General features: G+C 40.5%; 1 protein-coding gene and 2 pseudogenes across 4 annotated transcripts in view; 2 read left to right on the top strand and 1 right to left on the bottom strand.

The window, feature by feature from the left end:
* The window catches only part of ITCH (itchy E3 ubiquitin protein ligase), a 139624-nt gene that overhangs the window by 33414 nt on the left and 92263 nt on the right, over window positions 1–13947 (top strand). The window lies entirely within an intron of this gene.
* Window positions 5101–5804, top strand: LOC109389552 (nascent polypeptide-associated complex subunit alpha pseudogene; annotated as a pseudogene).
* LOC109389602 (40S ribosomal protein S4, X isoform-like) lies at window positions 9305–10555 on the bottom strand (annotated as a pseudogene).

The raw sequence follows: 13947 nt of genomic DNA, 5'->3' as shown, positions 1-13947 counted from the left end.
CTTAGCTGTGGAGGGCAGTGTCACTGGCCCTCATATGTGGGATCCGAACCGGGGCCCTCTGGCGTCCCAAGCCAGTTCTTAACCATCGCACCACTAGGCCGGCCCAGGACAGATTTTTTTTAAACCGATCCTTTAATACAGCGGTTCTCAACCTGTGGGTCGCAACCCCTTTGGGGGTCGAACGACCCTGTCACAGGGGTCACCTAAGACCATCGGAAAACAAAAAGATATTTACATTACAATTCATAACAGTAGCAAAATTACAGTTGTAGAGTAGCAACGAAAATTTATGGTTGGGGATCACCACAACATGAGGAACTGTATTAAGGGGGTTGCAGCATTAGGAAGGTTGAGAACCGCTGCTTTAATACATAAGCCCTGTCATTTGAGCAGTAGTTTGGGAACATGGCTGAGTGGCCCTATCCAAGGGAGACTACTCAATATTTACAGTTACCATTTATGCTTCTGTATTTTAAAAAGGCTGTTTGAGGGTTTGACTTCACTAGGTTTTAGTTCTTTGAATACTGTGTGTTTGAGCTCTTTGATCTCTACTATCTGCTTCAATAAGCATTTTTCCCCTACTGGTTTTGTATGTTTTCTGAAATGTCTTTTTGGTGGCTTTTAAGAAAATAATAGTCCAATATTAAATTATTGAAAGGTTTTCTAGGTCAAAATAGATGAGGCCTATAAAAATAACTGATTATATTATTGGGTTGTCGGAAAAGTCATGCCGCATTTTTGCAACGAAAAATAAAAAATATGTCATGACTTTTCCGACAACCCAATAGATGTTATTCTGAAAGTAAACTAAGCAAATTTCATAATATCCTACTTAGTAATATATCTACAAATAGGATACATATTTTAAAATAAGGCTAGAGATGTAGTTTGCCTGCTTTTTGCTCCTGGGACAAGATGTTACTGAAATAACCTTGTGAAATGTGTCTCTTTACACACATGTTTTGCTCTCCACTGCCTTTCAGGAAGATGTTAAGATTAGTTTTTACCTCTGGCAGTATTTCAGCACCTTTTTTCTACATTAGACATTCTGTCACATTTTTCTAGTGTTATAATGAATATTACTCAAAATAAATGATATAAAAGTTAGGAATTGACTCTATTTTAAGTCTCTTTGTAACTGGCAGACTAATAGGTAATAATTATTTTAATATTGTATTAGATAGTAGGTTCAAATTGACACCTTCATTGGTTTAGGTCACACTGGTTTACTAAGTGAAGATATAAGCTCCATACCATTGTACTTGATTGTGAAAGCTTTTTAAAAATTTATTTAAAAAGTCAATTATTGGGCCAGCCGAGTGGCTCAGTTGGTTAAGAGTTGGCTTAAGAGCGCGGTCTCTGAGCAACAGGGCCGCTGGTTTGATTCCCATGTGGGCCAGTGATGCTGCGACCAAGCTGAGCTATTGCTGAGCTGCCAACAGGTGGCAGGATGGCTCAGCTGGTGTAACAACAAGATTGCCTGTTTGATGGTGGGCTACACCCACCCGCAACTAAGACTGAACTTGGCACCTTGAGTTGAGCTGCTACCTGGATGGCTCAGTGGATAGAGCGTGCACTCTTAACAACAAGGCTGCTGGTTTGACTCCCGCATGGGATGGTGGCTACGCCACCCGCAAGTAAGATTGAACACAACACCTTGCGCTTAGAGGTCACAAGCTGCTGACGGGCAGCCAGGCAGTGACTGGCGCCCTCCACAGCAAAGATTGAAGTACAACAACTTGGCTGATCCCCTTCCCCAATTCCCCAACACTGTTCCCCTCCCCCAACTCCCCAGCAAAATCTTTAAAAAAAAAAAAGTCAATTATTTTTCATAGGCAATTCATGCAGTGGCATTTATCTGCGCCTCTGTTTCTTACGATTTTTAATGCCATAGATGGAGGCAAAGTTGAAATTGGTTTTAAAAATCAAGTGTTAGGAGGAGGGTAGAGGAGGCAAAAGAAGGATAGGTTTTGAAACAAAAGGGATATTAGGAAAGATAGGGTAAACTAGCAGTGAGATAAAGATTTAGAAGGGAGGTGCTAGAAAGGAAGAATGGGTCCTGGAGCCATCTCACTAAGATGGGAGATCTAAGTCATTTTTTTAGAGTAACAGCATTTTGGGGGGGGGGGTCATTCACATTGGGAATAGTCTTTTGTTAAGCTTATTGAGCTATAATTTCATATAATAAAAGTCCATTCTTTTCAGGTATACAGGTCTTTGAATTTTGACAACACTTGCAGTCTTTACCTGTGCTCCTTTGAAATCATTCATCTCTCCTCAATCCCACCCCCTAGGAAGCACTGATGTGTTTTCTTCCCAGTAGTTTTCCCTTTTCCAGAATGTCTTCCAAATAGTATCATAGGGTGTACTACTTTCCTATGACTGCTGTAACAAATTACCACAAACTCAGTAGTTTATTTATTTTAATTTTTTTTTATTTTTAGCTGAGTCATCCTGCCACCTGTTGGCAGCTCAGCGGCTGCTCAGCTCGGGCTGGGACTCGAACTGCTGTTGCTCAGAGCGCAAACTCTTGAGCGAGCTCTTAACCAACTGAGCCACTTGGCCCGCCCCAAACTCAGTAATTTAAAACAACTTCGTTCTGTCACCGTTTAGGAGTCCAGATAGCCAAAATAAGGTGTCAGCAAGGTTAGACCTCTCAGAGAATCTGTTCTGTGACTCAGTACGTACCAGCTTCTGATGGTTGCCTGCAATCCTTGGCGTGAGTGTACTTCTCTCCAGTCTCTGTCTCCATCTTTACATGGTGCTCTACCTTTCTCTCATCACATCATCTTCACTCTGTGCCTGTCTCTGTTTCCAAATTTTTTTATAAGAACATCAGTCATCGAATTAGGGCCCACCCTAATCCAGTATGACCTCATCCTCACTGGATTACATCTGCAAAGACTCTATACGAACAAATAAGGTCACATTCTGAGGCTCCTGGTAGACAAGAATTTTGGGGGAAGACATTCAACCTAGTACATAGGGTATGTAGCCTTTTTAAAAGTGTTTTAAATGTTACTTTAAAAATTACACAGTAAAATTAGCTTTTTTTGGTGTGCAGTTGTATGAATTTTAGCACACGTATAGATTCTTGTAACACCACAACCAGGATACCGAAAAGTCCCATTATACCAAAAACCTCCCTTATACTGCATTTTTGTAGTAATACCCACCTTCTGCTCTTAGCCCTTGACAGACAAAGGTTTGTTCTTCATCTCTTTTGGAAACTGTCACATACATGGAATAATACATATGTAATCTTTTAAGACAGGGTTTCACTCAGCCTGATTGATGCCTTTGCAATTCAACCATGTTGCATGTATCAGTAGTTTGTTCCTTTTTATTGCTGAGTAGTATTCTATTGTATGAATATACCACAGTTTATCGATTTACCTGTTGAGAAACACTGGGTTTTTATGTTTTTGGCGGTTATAAATAGAGCTACTATAAACATTCCTGTACAGATTTTATGTTTCTATTTCTCTATGCAGGGTTTTTAATCTTGCCACTATGATATGTTGGCTGGATAATTCTTTGTTGTGGAAGGCTGTTCTGTGCATTATGGGATGTTTAGAAGCATCTCTGGCTTCTACTCACTAGATAACAGTAGCATCCACCTACTCCCAGTTGTAAAAAGAAGTCCCAGAGGACAAAATAGCCTCTGATTGAGAACCTCTGCTCTACAGTAAATACCTAGGAATGGCATTGTTGGGTCATATGGTAAATGTGTTGAACTTTATAAGAACTGGGCAAAATGTTTCTAGATTGGCTATACCGTTTTGCATCCCAACCAGCAATATATGAAGATGTTTTGCATCCTTGCCAACCCTTGGTATTGTTAGTATTTTCTTGTTTTAGCCATTCTAATAGAAGTGTCATGGTATCTCATTGTGATAGGGTTCTGTGTGTTTGTGTGTGTGTGTGTATGTCCAGTTCCTTATTTTGGAAAAAAATTAATTCTACAGAAAAGTTGAAAGAATAGTATAGTGAATACCTGTAAACACTAGATTGACCAGTTGATAACATCTTGCCACATTTACTTTTTTTCTCTAGATAGGTATACTTTTAATTTTGCTGAACCATGAGAAAGTAAGTTTCCGCCATCAGGATCTTTCACCCCTAAACACTTTTATAATACTACTCCCAAGAAAAAGGATATTTTCCTATGTAATCACAATAGTATGTTACCACTTCTAAGAAAACCATAATCCCATATTATCAACTAATATTCATATTTCCCCAATTGTCCCCAAAAGTTTTTTATGGTTTTGTCCCTAGATCTAAGATCTAATCAAGGTTCACACATTTTGTCATTTTATCTCTTTAGTGTCTTGATCTAGAACAGTCCTGTTGCCTTTTTAGTCTTTCAGTATGTTAATATTTTAAAAGAGTCCGGGTCAGTTGACTTGTAGAGTGTCATGCATTATGAATATAATTGTTTTAGTATTAGATTTAGGTTAAACATTTTTGGGGCAAGAATTCTAGTCTAGGTGATATTGTGTACTTATTTTTTCCATTACATTGGGAGGCAGAGTAATTGTAGGGTTGTCATGCTAATGGTGTTGGTAAGTTTTTTTACTTGGTTAACGTGATGCTGTCAGATCTCTCCATTATAATGGGATACTTTTCCCTTTGTAATTAGTATGTAAAATATGGAGTACTACTTTGAGACCATATAAATGTCTTATTGTCCAGTAACCTTTAATCCAGTGGTTTTAATATTGTACTAGTTATCTATTAGTGCATAACAAATTACCCCCAAAATTTAGCTGCTTAAAACACAACAAATATTTTTTTATCTTTATTTTCTGTGGGTTGGAAATTCAAAAGTGGCTTAGCTGGATGCTTCTGACTTTGGGTCTCATGAGGTTACATCAGTATGTTTGCTGAGGCTGCAGTAATCTGATGGCTTGACTGGGGCTAGAGGATCAGCCTCTGAAATATCTCATTCATGTGGCTGGCAGGTTGGTGCTTGCTATTGGCAGGAGGTCTCAGTTCTTTGCCACATAAATCTCTTTTTAGGGCTGTTCGAGTCTCCTGACAAATTAGCAGCCTGCTTCCCTGAGAGCATGTAACCCAAGAGAGCAAGTGACATTGATGTTTTTTTTTAAAAGCAAATGTGGTGCAGCTCTTTCTGCCTCCATCTTGGTTCCGCATTTCCCACATAAAGTACCTAGTGAAGCCACAGAAACCATCCCTGCTACAAAGCAGGAGTTGCCACAGCCCCAGGCTGAGACAGGGTCTGGAACAGAATCTGACAGTGATGAATCAGTACCAGAGCTCAAGGAACAAGATTCCACACAGGCAACCGCACAACAAGTCCAGCTGGCCGCAGCAGCTGAAATCAATGAAGAACCCGTCAGTAAAGCAAAACAGAAGGCATGGTAGGCTATGTCCAAACTGGGTCTTGGACAGGTTACAGGGGTTATTAGGGTCGTTATCCGGAAATCTAAGAATATCCTCTTTGTTATCACAAAACCAGATGTCTACAACAGCCTAGTTTCAGATACCTACATAGTTTTTGGAGAAACAAAGATCTAGGATTTATCTCAGCAAGCACAGCTAGCAGCTGCTGAGAAATTCAAAGTTCAAGGTGAAGCTGTCTCAAACATCAAGAAAACACACAAGACTCCAACTGTACAGAGGAGAGCGAAGAGGAAGAGGTTGATGAAACAGGTGTGGAAGTTAAGAACATAGAATTGGTCAAGTCACAAGCAAATGTGTCCAGAGCAAATGCAGTCTGAGCCCTGAAGAGCAACAGTAATGATATTGTAGATGCTATTATGGAATTGATGATGTAACCATCTAAAAAATGAGAGCCATTTTTTGGTGCTACAAAAGAGTAACTGCAGCTTGGTTTGAAATTTGTACTGTTTCTATCATGAATAAAGTTATGGCTTTTTGTGAAGTGAAAAAAATTTTAAAATAAAACTGGTGCAACACACATAACATTAAATTTACCAGCATAACCATTTTTAAGTGTATGGTTCAGTAGTATTGAATACATTCATATCAATCTATTCCACCATCTATTTCCAGAACTCTTCATTTTGCAAAATTGAAACTCTGTACCCATTAAACAGTAACTCCCTATTTCCTCCTCCCATGAGCCCTTGGTAGCCATCATTCTACTTTCTGTCTCTGATTTTGACTTCCCTAGGTGTGAATAATGCTGTGAACATGGGTGTACAGATATTTCTTCGAGACCCTGCTTTCAGTACTTTGGGGTATATATGAAGAAGTAGAATTGCTGGTTCATATGGCTCTATTCTGTTTCAATAGAATGAGTCTATAAGAAGTCTGACAATTAAGTTCGCAAACGTGTTGCAACGATGTTGCTAACCTTTTTTGGTATTAGAGGGATTATTCGTTATGAATTTGTACCAACTGGATGTTAACCAAGTTTACTATTTGGAAGTGCTGAAAAGGCTGCATGGAAAAGTTAAACAACCTGAACTTTTCGCCAACATGGCTCTTGCATCATGATAATGCACCAGCTCACAGGGTACTGTCTGTGAGGAAGTTTTTAGCCAGTAAACAAATAACTGTATTGGAACACCCTCCCTACTCACCTGATCTGGCCTCCAGTGACTTCCTTCTTTACCTGAAGATGAAGGAAGTATCGAAAAGAAGGCATTTTGATGACATTCAGGACATCAAAGGTAATATGATGACAGCTCTGATGGCCATTCCAGAAAAAGAGTCCCAAAATTGTTTTGAAGGGTGGACTAGGTGCTGGCATCAGTGCATAGCTTTCCAAGGGGAGTACTTTGAAGGTGATTGTAGTGATATTCAGCTATGAGGTATGTAGCACTTTTTCTAGGATGAGTTCGCGAACTTAATTGTCACACCTCGTACTGTGTTCATTAGAAGAGAGTCACTCAATCTGGCTTATATTCAAGAGGTAGGGTATTAGGTTCCATCTTTGGAAGGGAGGAATGCCAGATAGTTTGTGGACATGTTTTAAAAGGCCAACATCTCTTCATGTTGCTTACTTGACTCAACTATTACATTAGCCGTTGCAAAATGATTATTCTTTCCTTTTTTTTTTTAAGTTTTATTGGGGGATTGGGGGAGGGAACAGCATTGGGGAGTTGGGGAACAGGAACAGACAAGTTGCTGTCCTTGTGTTTTTCAGTCTAGTTGTGGAGGACGTCGCTTCACTGGCCCATGTTGGTATTATGATCATTGCACTCTTCCTGGGTAAGGCATTCGGTCGCCGGCCACTGGACGGCCACTCATGGCGGCTCATGGCAGCTCATGCCAGCTGCCGGCCTCTCACGCTGACTGCCAGCCACTCAGGGTAGCTTATGGCAGCCCAGGGCTGCAGTCTACGCCGTCGCCGGTGACTCATAGCAGCCCAGCTCCATGTCCAGCTGTTGTTCACCATCTTAGCTGTAGAGGGCGCAACGTCAGTGGCCCTCATATGGGATCCGAACTGTGGCCCTGCTACTCAGAGCTTGTGCTCCCAAGCCAACTCGTAACCAACGCGCCACATGGGTGGCCCTGATTATTCTTTTCTTTTTCCTTCCTTTATTAAGCTCAGCTAAATTTGTGTGTGTGTTGGGGGAAGGGGGGACCGCTTAGTCCCCGTGATCAGCCTCCAAATATTATTTTCCAACCCTATTTTTTATTACGTTAATACTTTTTATCCTTATCCCCAAATCTTTTGGTTTATTGGATTACTTAGTGTTTCAGTGCCTGTTTCATCACTGGTAAATGGATAGTATTATCTACCTCATAGGAGTGTATTAATTTCCTGTGACTGCTGTAATAAATCACCCCAAACTTGGTGAGTTAAAATAACAGAAGCTTATTTACTTATTTTCTCATAGTTCTGGAGGCCAAAAGTCCAAACTCAAGTTGTCAGAAGGGCCATGTTCCCTTCTAAGGGAGGCTCCTTCCTTGCCTTCCCTATGTCTGGTGGCTCCAGATGTTTCTTGGCTTCTGGCTGCATAATTCCAATCTCTGCCTGTCTTCACATGGCCTCTTTTTCTCCCCTCTGCGTGTCTCTAATAAGGACAATTGTCATTGGATTTAAGGTCCACCTGAATAATTCAAGATGATCTTATCTTGAAGTTCTTAATTATATCAAAAGGTCCTTTTTCAAGTAAAGTCTCAGTCATAGGTTTCAGGGAATAGAATGTGGAGATAACTTTTTGGGAGCCACTTTAAGGAGATTGTATTAAGAGAGTTACTACATGTAGAATTCTTTAAAACAGTTCCCAGCACATGATTATTCAACAACTTATTTTTTTTATTATAATGCTTGTGGTTTATAGCAGCCTCTTGAATTTAATACTTTCTTTTATACCACCTTATTTTAGCAGTTTAAATTTGCATACTTGTCACCCATAAATAGGGTGGCCATATGTCATGATTTGCCTGATATAGTTCTGGTTTGTTTCTGCTGACCCAGCATCCATCATGTTCCTGTACACATTAAAAAATGTTCCAATTTGGATAAAAAATTAAATGGTCATGCTCCCATAATTCATCCTATCCTTTATTTTGCCTTAAAAGTAGTAAGAAATCATTACTGAATGTAAAATAAATGCATACACCCTCCTATCTGAATGGTAAAAACTTCAGGATAGATCTTAAGTGTGGTATAGGTTGGTACTTTAGTATAACTTTTCTTGTTCATGTAATTTAGAGCAGAGATATTACCTACCATTTAGGCAAAAGTGTTTGTTTTCTATTGTTGTATAATAAATTATCCCAAAACTTAGTGGCTTAAAAGAACATTTATTATCTCCAGCAGTTTCTGTGGGTCAGAAATTTGGCAGCAGCTTGGCTGAGCAATCCTGGATTAGGGTCTCTCTTTAAATTGTAGCAGATGTCAGGCAAGGCTGCATTCATCTGTAGTCTTGACTAGGAATAGAAGATCTACTTCCAACGTGGCTCACTCATGGTTAGCAAATTGGTACTGGTTCTTGAAGTGGGGCTTCAGTTCCTTTTCACCTGGGCCTCTCCATAATGTGTCCTCATAGTGTGGTGGCTATACAATCCCAGGGATCAAGACAAAAAATTGTAATGTCTTTTATGACCTAGCTTTGAATGCAGTACACTGTCACTTTTGTCATATTCTATTGACTATACAAGCCAGCCCTGTTTCACTGTGGGAGGGGAATTACGTGTTTGAATATCAGGAGGCGAGGATTATTGGGGGCCATCTTGGAGGCTGGCTACCACAGCTTCTAGACTTCTAACTGGTCAAGAGTTCAACTCTTTTTTTCTCATGCTATATACCTTTAATTAGGGTTGAAGGCTCTTCTAAGTGTGTCACCTAGAGGTCATTTCACCCACTGCTCTGCTTCACTGCCAGTCTGTTGTCTCTCTCTTCAGCAGTGGTGAGGTGGATACCCTTTCCATTGGGAAGAGAAATCCATGGTTTCTTGCCTTTGCCAATAAAAATGTTTGAGAGCCGGGTGGCAAAGCTGTTGCCATTGGCATCTTTCACATGAACCACATCAAAAGAACCAGGGTGTCTGTCTCTATTGGTTATCACACACCAATTCTTCCCAGGTTGGCACCTCTGGTCACCATGCACAGGTTACCAGTGTCAAACTTGATGAAATCAGTAATTTTGCCTGTCTCCAAATCAATCTGAATGGTGTCCTTCACCTTGACGAGGGTGTCAGGATAGTGGATGGTGCAAGCATCGTGAGATGGGGGATTCCTTTTGTGCCCACAAAGATCTTTCTCACTTTGCATAACTTGTACTTGGCCTCCTCGGGTGTAATGTGATGAACAGCAAATCGACCCTTGGTATCAGATCAGTCGGATGTCGATGCTGATGACATCCATAAAACCGGCCATGTAGGTGATATCAATTCAGTCCTTGCCATCGATCTTAATGAACTGCTTCATGCAAATCTTTTTTTAAAGATTTTATTGGGGAATTGGGGAAGGGGACCAGCTAAGTTGTTGTTCTTCAGTCTTCGTTGTGGAGGGCACCAGTCGCCATCTGGCTGCCTATCGGCAGCTCGTGGCCTCTAAGCTCAAGGTGCTGTGTTTAATCTTAGTTGTGCGTGGGTGTAGCCACCATCCCATGCTGGAGTCGAACCAGCAGCCTTGTTAAGAGCACACATTCTATCCACTGAGCCATCTGGGCAGCAGTTCAGCTCAAGGTGCCAAGTTCAGTCTTAGTTGCGGGTGGGTATAGCCCACCATCGAACAGGCAAACTTCTTGTTACACCATCTGAGCCATCCTGCACCTGTTGGCAGCTCAGCGACAACTCATCTCGGGCACAGCGTCACTGGCCCATGTGGGAATCGAACCGGTGGCCCTGTTGCTCAGAGCTTGCGCTCTTAAGGCAATCCTTAACTAACTGAGCCACTTGGCCGGCCCTGCTTCGTGCAGATCTTGACGTCATCTCCTGTTTGGGCATACTTCAGTCTGTTCCTTAATAAGATGATGAGAGAGAGACAGTTTCTCAGTTTGTGAGGACCAGTGGATGGATGAGGAGCAAACACTGGTCAGTTTATCCAGCATCCAGTGCTTTGGAGCTGGTACGAGCTTCAGATGCTTCTTGGGACCACGAGCCATGGCTGTGCTGGGCACAGAAAGAGGCTCGACTCTTTATATATATTCTTTTTCTCTACATTTGAATTCCAAGGGTGCCAACCCTGGTTTGTTTTTTTTCTTTGTGTTGCCCTGTTATGAAAATTTTTTTATCTTCATAAGTTTGTATAGTTACCTAAAAATCATTGACTTTTGAGACAAATTTTTTGTTACTTTCTTCACCTAAAAGGTTTTTTTTTGTTTTTGCTTTGCCCATGATATTGGCCAATTTTTTTAGGTTATTGTTAATTGTATTATGTAGTCTTTTGGATTTTCTAGGAAGACGTTCACATTGCTTATGAATTACAAGTTTTCTTTTTTCCTAATATTTATAACAGCAGTGCTGGGGCTTGGTGCCTAGTTCATTGATTCTGTAGTCAGTTCTCTTTCTAATGTATTATTTTACCCTTTGTGCCCTGTTTGACCAAACTTGAGCAAATCCCCTATTCTTTTTATTTATTTATTTTAAAGATTTTTATTGGGGAATTGGGGGGATGGGAACAGTGCTGGGGAATTGGGGGAAGGGGAACAGACAAGTTGCTGTCGTTTTGTTCTTCAGTCTAGTTGTGGAGGATGTTGCTTCACTGGCCCAAGTTGGCACCATCATTGTGCTCTTCCCTGGCGAGGCAGATCAGTCGCCGGCTTCTGGACGGCCGCTCACGCTGGCTGCTGGCTACACACGGTAGCCCATGGCAACCCACTGCCACAGGGACTGCATCCTACGCTGTCGCCGGCGACTCACTGCAGCCCAGCTCCAGGTTGAGCTGTTGTTCAGCATCTTAGCTGTGGAGGGCAGTGTCACTGGCCCTCATATGTGGGATCCGAACCGGGGCCCTCTGGCATCCCAAGCCAGCTCTCAACCATCGCGCCACTCGGCCGGCCCCCCTATTCTTTTTGCTACTGTCTTTTTTGCCCACAGTGCTTCTCTTCTGTGGCATCTTGTCTGAATTGCCCCTCCCCACAGAGTCAAAATTAATTACTATAGACTATTTCCTTATTTATAGTACTTGTACATATAGAGCATGGTGTCAATTTCCTGTAATTCTAACTATTTATATTATGGCTTTCCCTCACATTTTAAATTCCAGGAGGGCAGGAGCCTTTCTTATATTTGTAACCCTATAGTGTTTACTATTATGATGGGGAACATTGTGTAGTGTGTATTCATTGGTTGCTTTTATGTTGTCATTATAAGACCTATAAAAAACATTATAGGTTTTTTTTTTTGGACAAAAAAAACCCCCCAAAAAACCAATACCATTTGTAACCTCACTTATTCACAAGCAGAGGCTCTTTTGTATAGGTTACCAGTGCTCCCATTTGGAGAAATGTTGGACAGTGGTGAGTGCTTAGGATTATAGTAGATAGTTGTAAGCTTTTTAATGTCTCAGTAAGAAAGATACCCAAATTCAGGTTCTTCTGAGGTGTTAGAGAAAATTTTACCTTGTATATCATAACTTTTTCGTGTTTATTGATTGATTTGACAAATATTTGAGGGCTTACTATAATATTAATATGCTTCAGACACTGTTAGGCTCTAGCGATGTAAAGATGGGTGGCCTCTGACCTCAAGAAAACAGTTTGAAAGAGGAAACAGATTTGCAAATAAGTAAGACACAGCTGTTGAACACTTACTAGGTTTAAGATTGTCTATAGCACTTTGCAGGTATTATCTCAATCTTTAAAACAAAACTGCAATTGAATTATCCGTTTTATGGATGAAGGAGTGTGGCTTAGAGATTCAGTAATTTATTTGCTGAAGTTTATACAGTAACAGAGCTAAGATGTGTATCTAGATCTATCTGACTCCAAAGCTGTGTTATATGGTCTATATGCTAGAATATGTGCTATAGAGTTGATGAGAAGAAGAAATTCATTATTTCTTCTTTGGAGTTTTCGGAAAGCGACCAGATGAGCTGGTTGAGCAGAATGTTGAAGGATAAGAGAAGACCAGATGAAGGAGAATTTAGGGGAAAAGTGGGGCAAATTTTGAACAGAAAGATCAGGATAAGTTAATTATAGAAGTATTAAACAGATGACATGTTGGGGCATGATGAGTAATTCTGTGTGGTTGGAGCATGGGATAGGTATGGGAGAGTGGCAGGTGAGATAAGACAATAGGCAAACTAGCATCACAGGATCATTTGAAGTGTATCTGAAATACCCTTTTTACAACACTGTGTGGACAGATTGAGGGTAAGGCAAGGAGAAATGTTGAAATTAGTATGATACTGCAGGGAGAGCCAAATGAGGGGAGTAGGTAGTAATGGGGATAAAGAGGAAGATGTAAAAAATTCAGTTACAATATTTTCTACCCATATCCGCTTTATTCTGATGTCTTGAGGAATTTTGCCTCTTCCATATTTCCCAGTTTTTAGCTGTGATGGTGATGTTTGTAGGGTGTTCTCAAATAGTATCTAGTTTTTTCACTTTGATGCTTGAGAGCAGGGGTTAGCAAACTGTGGCCTGTGGGAGGAATATGGCCCTCTGTCTGCTTTTGTAAATAAAGTTTTATTGGGACACAGTCCCATTCGTTCATTTTATGCGTATCTGTGGCTGCTGTAACACTACAATGGCAATTGAGCACTTGTGACAGATTATATGGCCCACAGGTGTAAAATATTTACTTTCTGGTCTTTTACAGAAAACCTTTGCAGACCCCTATTTCAGAGCATCAATTCAAAGACATTCTATGATCTAATAACGATAGTAAATGTGATAGTCCATACTGTTAATTATGTGACATTGACCATGTTCAGAATCTACCCATAATATATTTGGAAAATATATTAATTAGCCTTTTTCAAATTGCAAGGTTTCTTAGGTAATAAGGGTTTAAATATAAAGATATTTATGAAAATAAAGAATGGAAAACTCAACTGTGCCGTCAGGTCTCAGCAAAACCAGGACATGTTGGTAGCCAGTCCTCACAAGGACCAAAAAGTAGTTTAAAGCTGCATGATTATTTAAGATTACATCATAGCTCTGGTACCTAAGTTATTTTGTCAGCCTAACCGCAGCAGGTATCAGTTGATCCCTTTTCCAGTGCTCTGACAAACTGAAATCTCTGTACAGAGGTTGCAGTTTCAGACTACTCGAGAGCTGACTAAATTAGGGTAGCCTGTCTCCATAGTATAGGCTGTTCCTGTTGGGGAGAGTTTGCATGTTCCATCTTTTTCCTAAATGTTCCCTTTTTTATGGCATCTTGTTTTTGTTTCATGAACATAGTATCTTTCATCTCCCTGAGGATATAATATATTTTTGTAAGTTTTCTTTGGTATCACTTTTCATGTTACGAGCTTTCACATTGCCTGCTAATACCTTATCATGTTTAAGGATGGGAGACTAAAAATCAGACTGGGAGCTCCGTTTGTGCA

Source organism: Hipposideros armiger, unplaced genomic scaffold (genome assembly GCF_001890085.2).
Source record: "Hipposideros armiger isolate ML-2016 unplaced genomic scaffold, ASM189008v1 scaffold_238, whole genome shotgun sequence".
Classification (NCBI taxonomy): Eukaryota; Metazoa; Chordata; class Mammalia; order Chiroptera; family Hipposideridae; genus Hipposideros; species Hipposideros armiger.
This window is presented reverse-complemented; position numbering and strand designations above follow the sequence as displayed.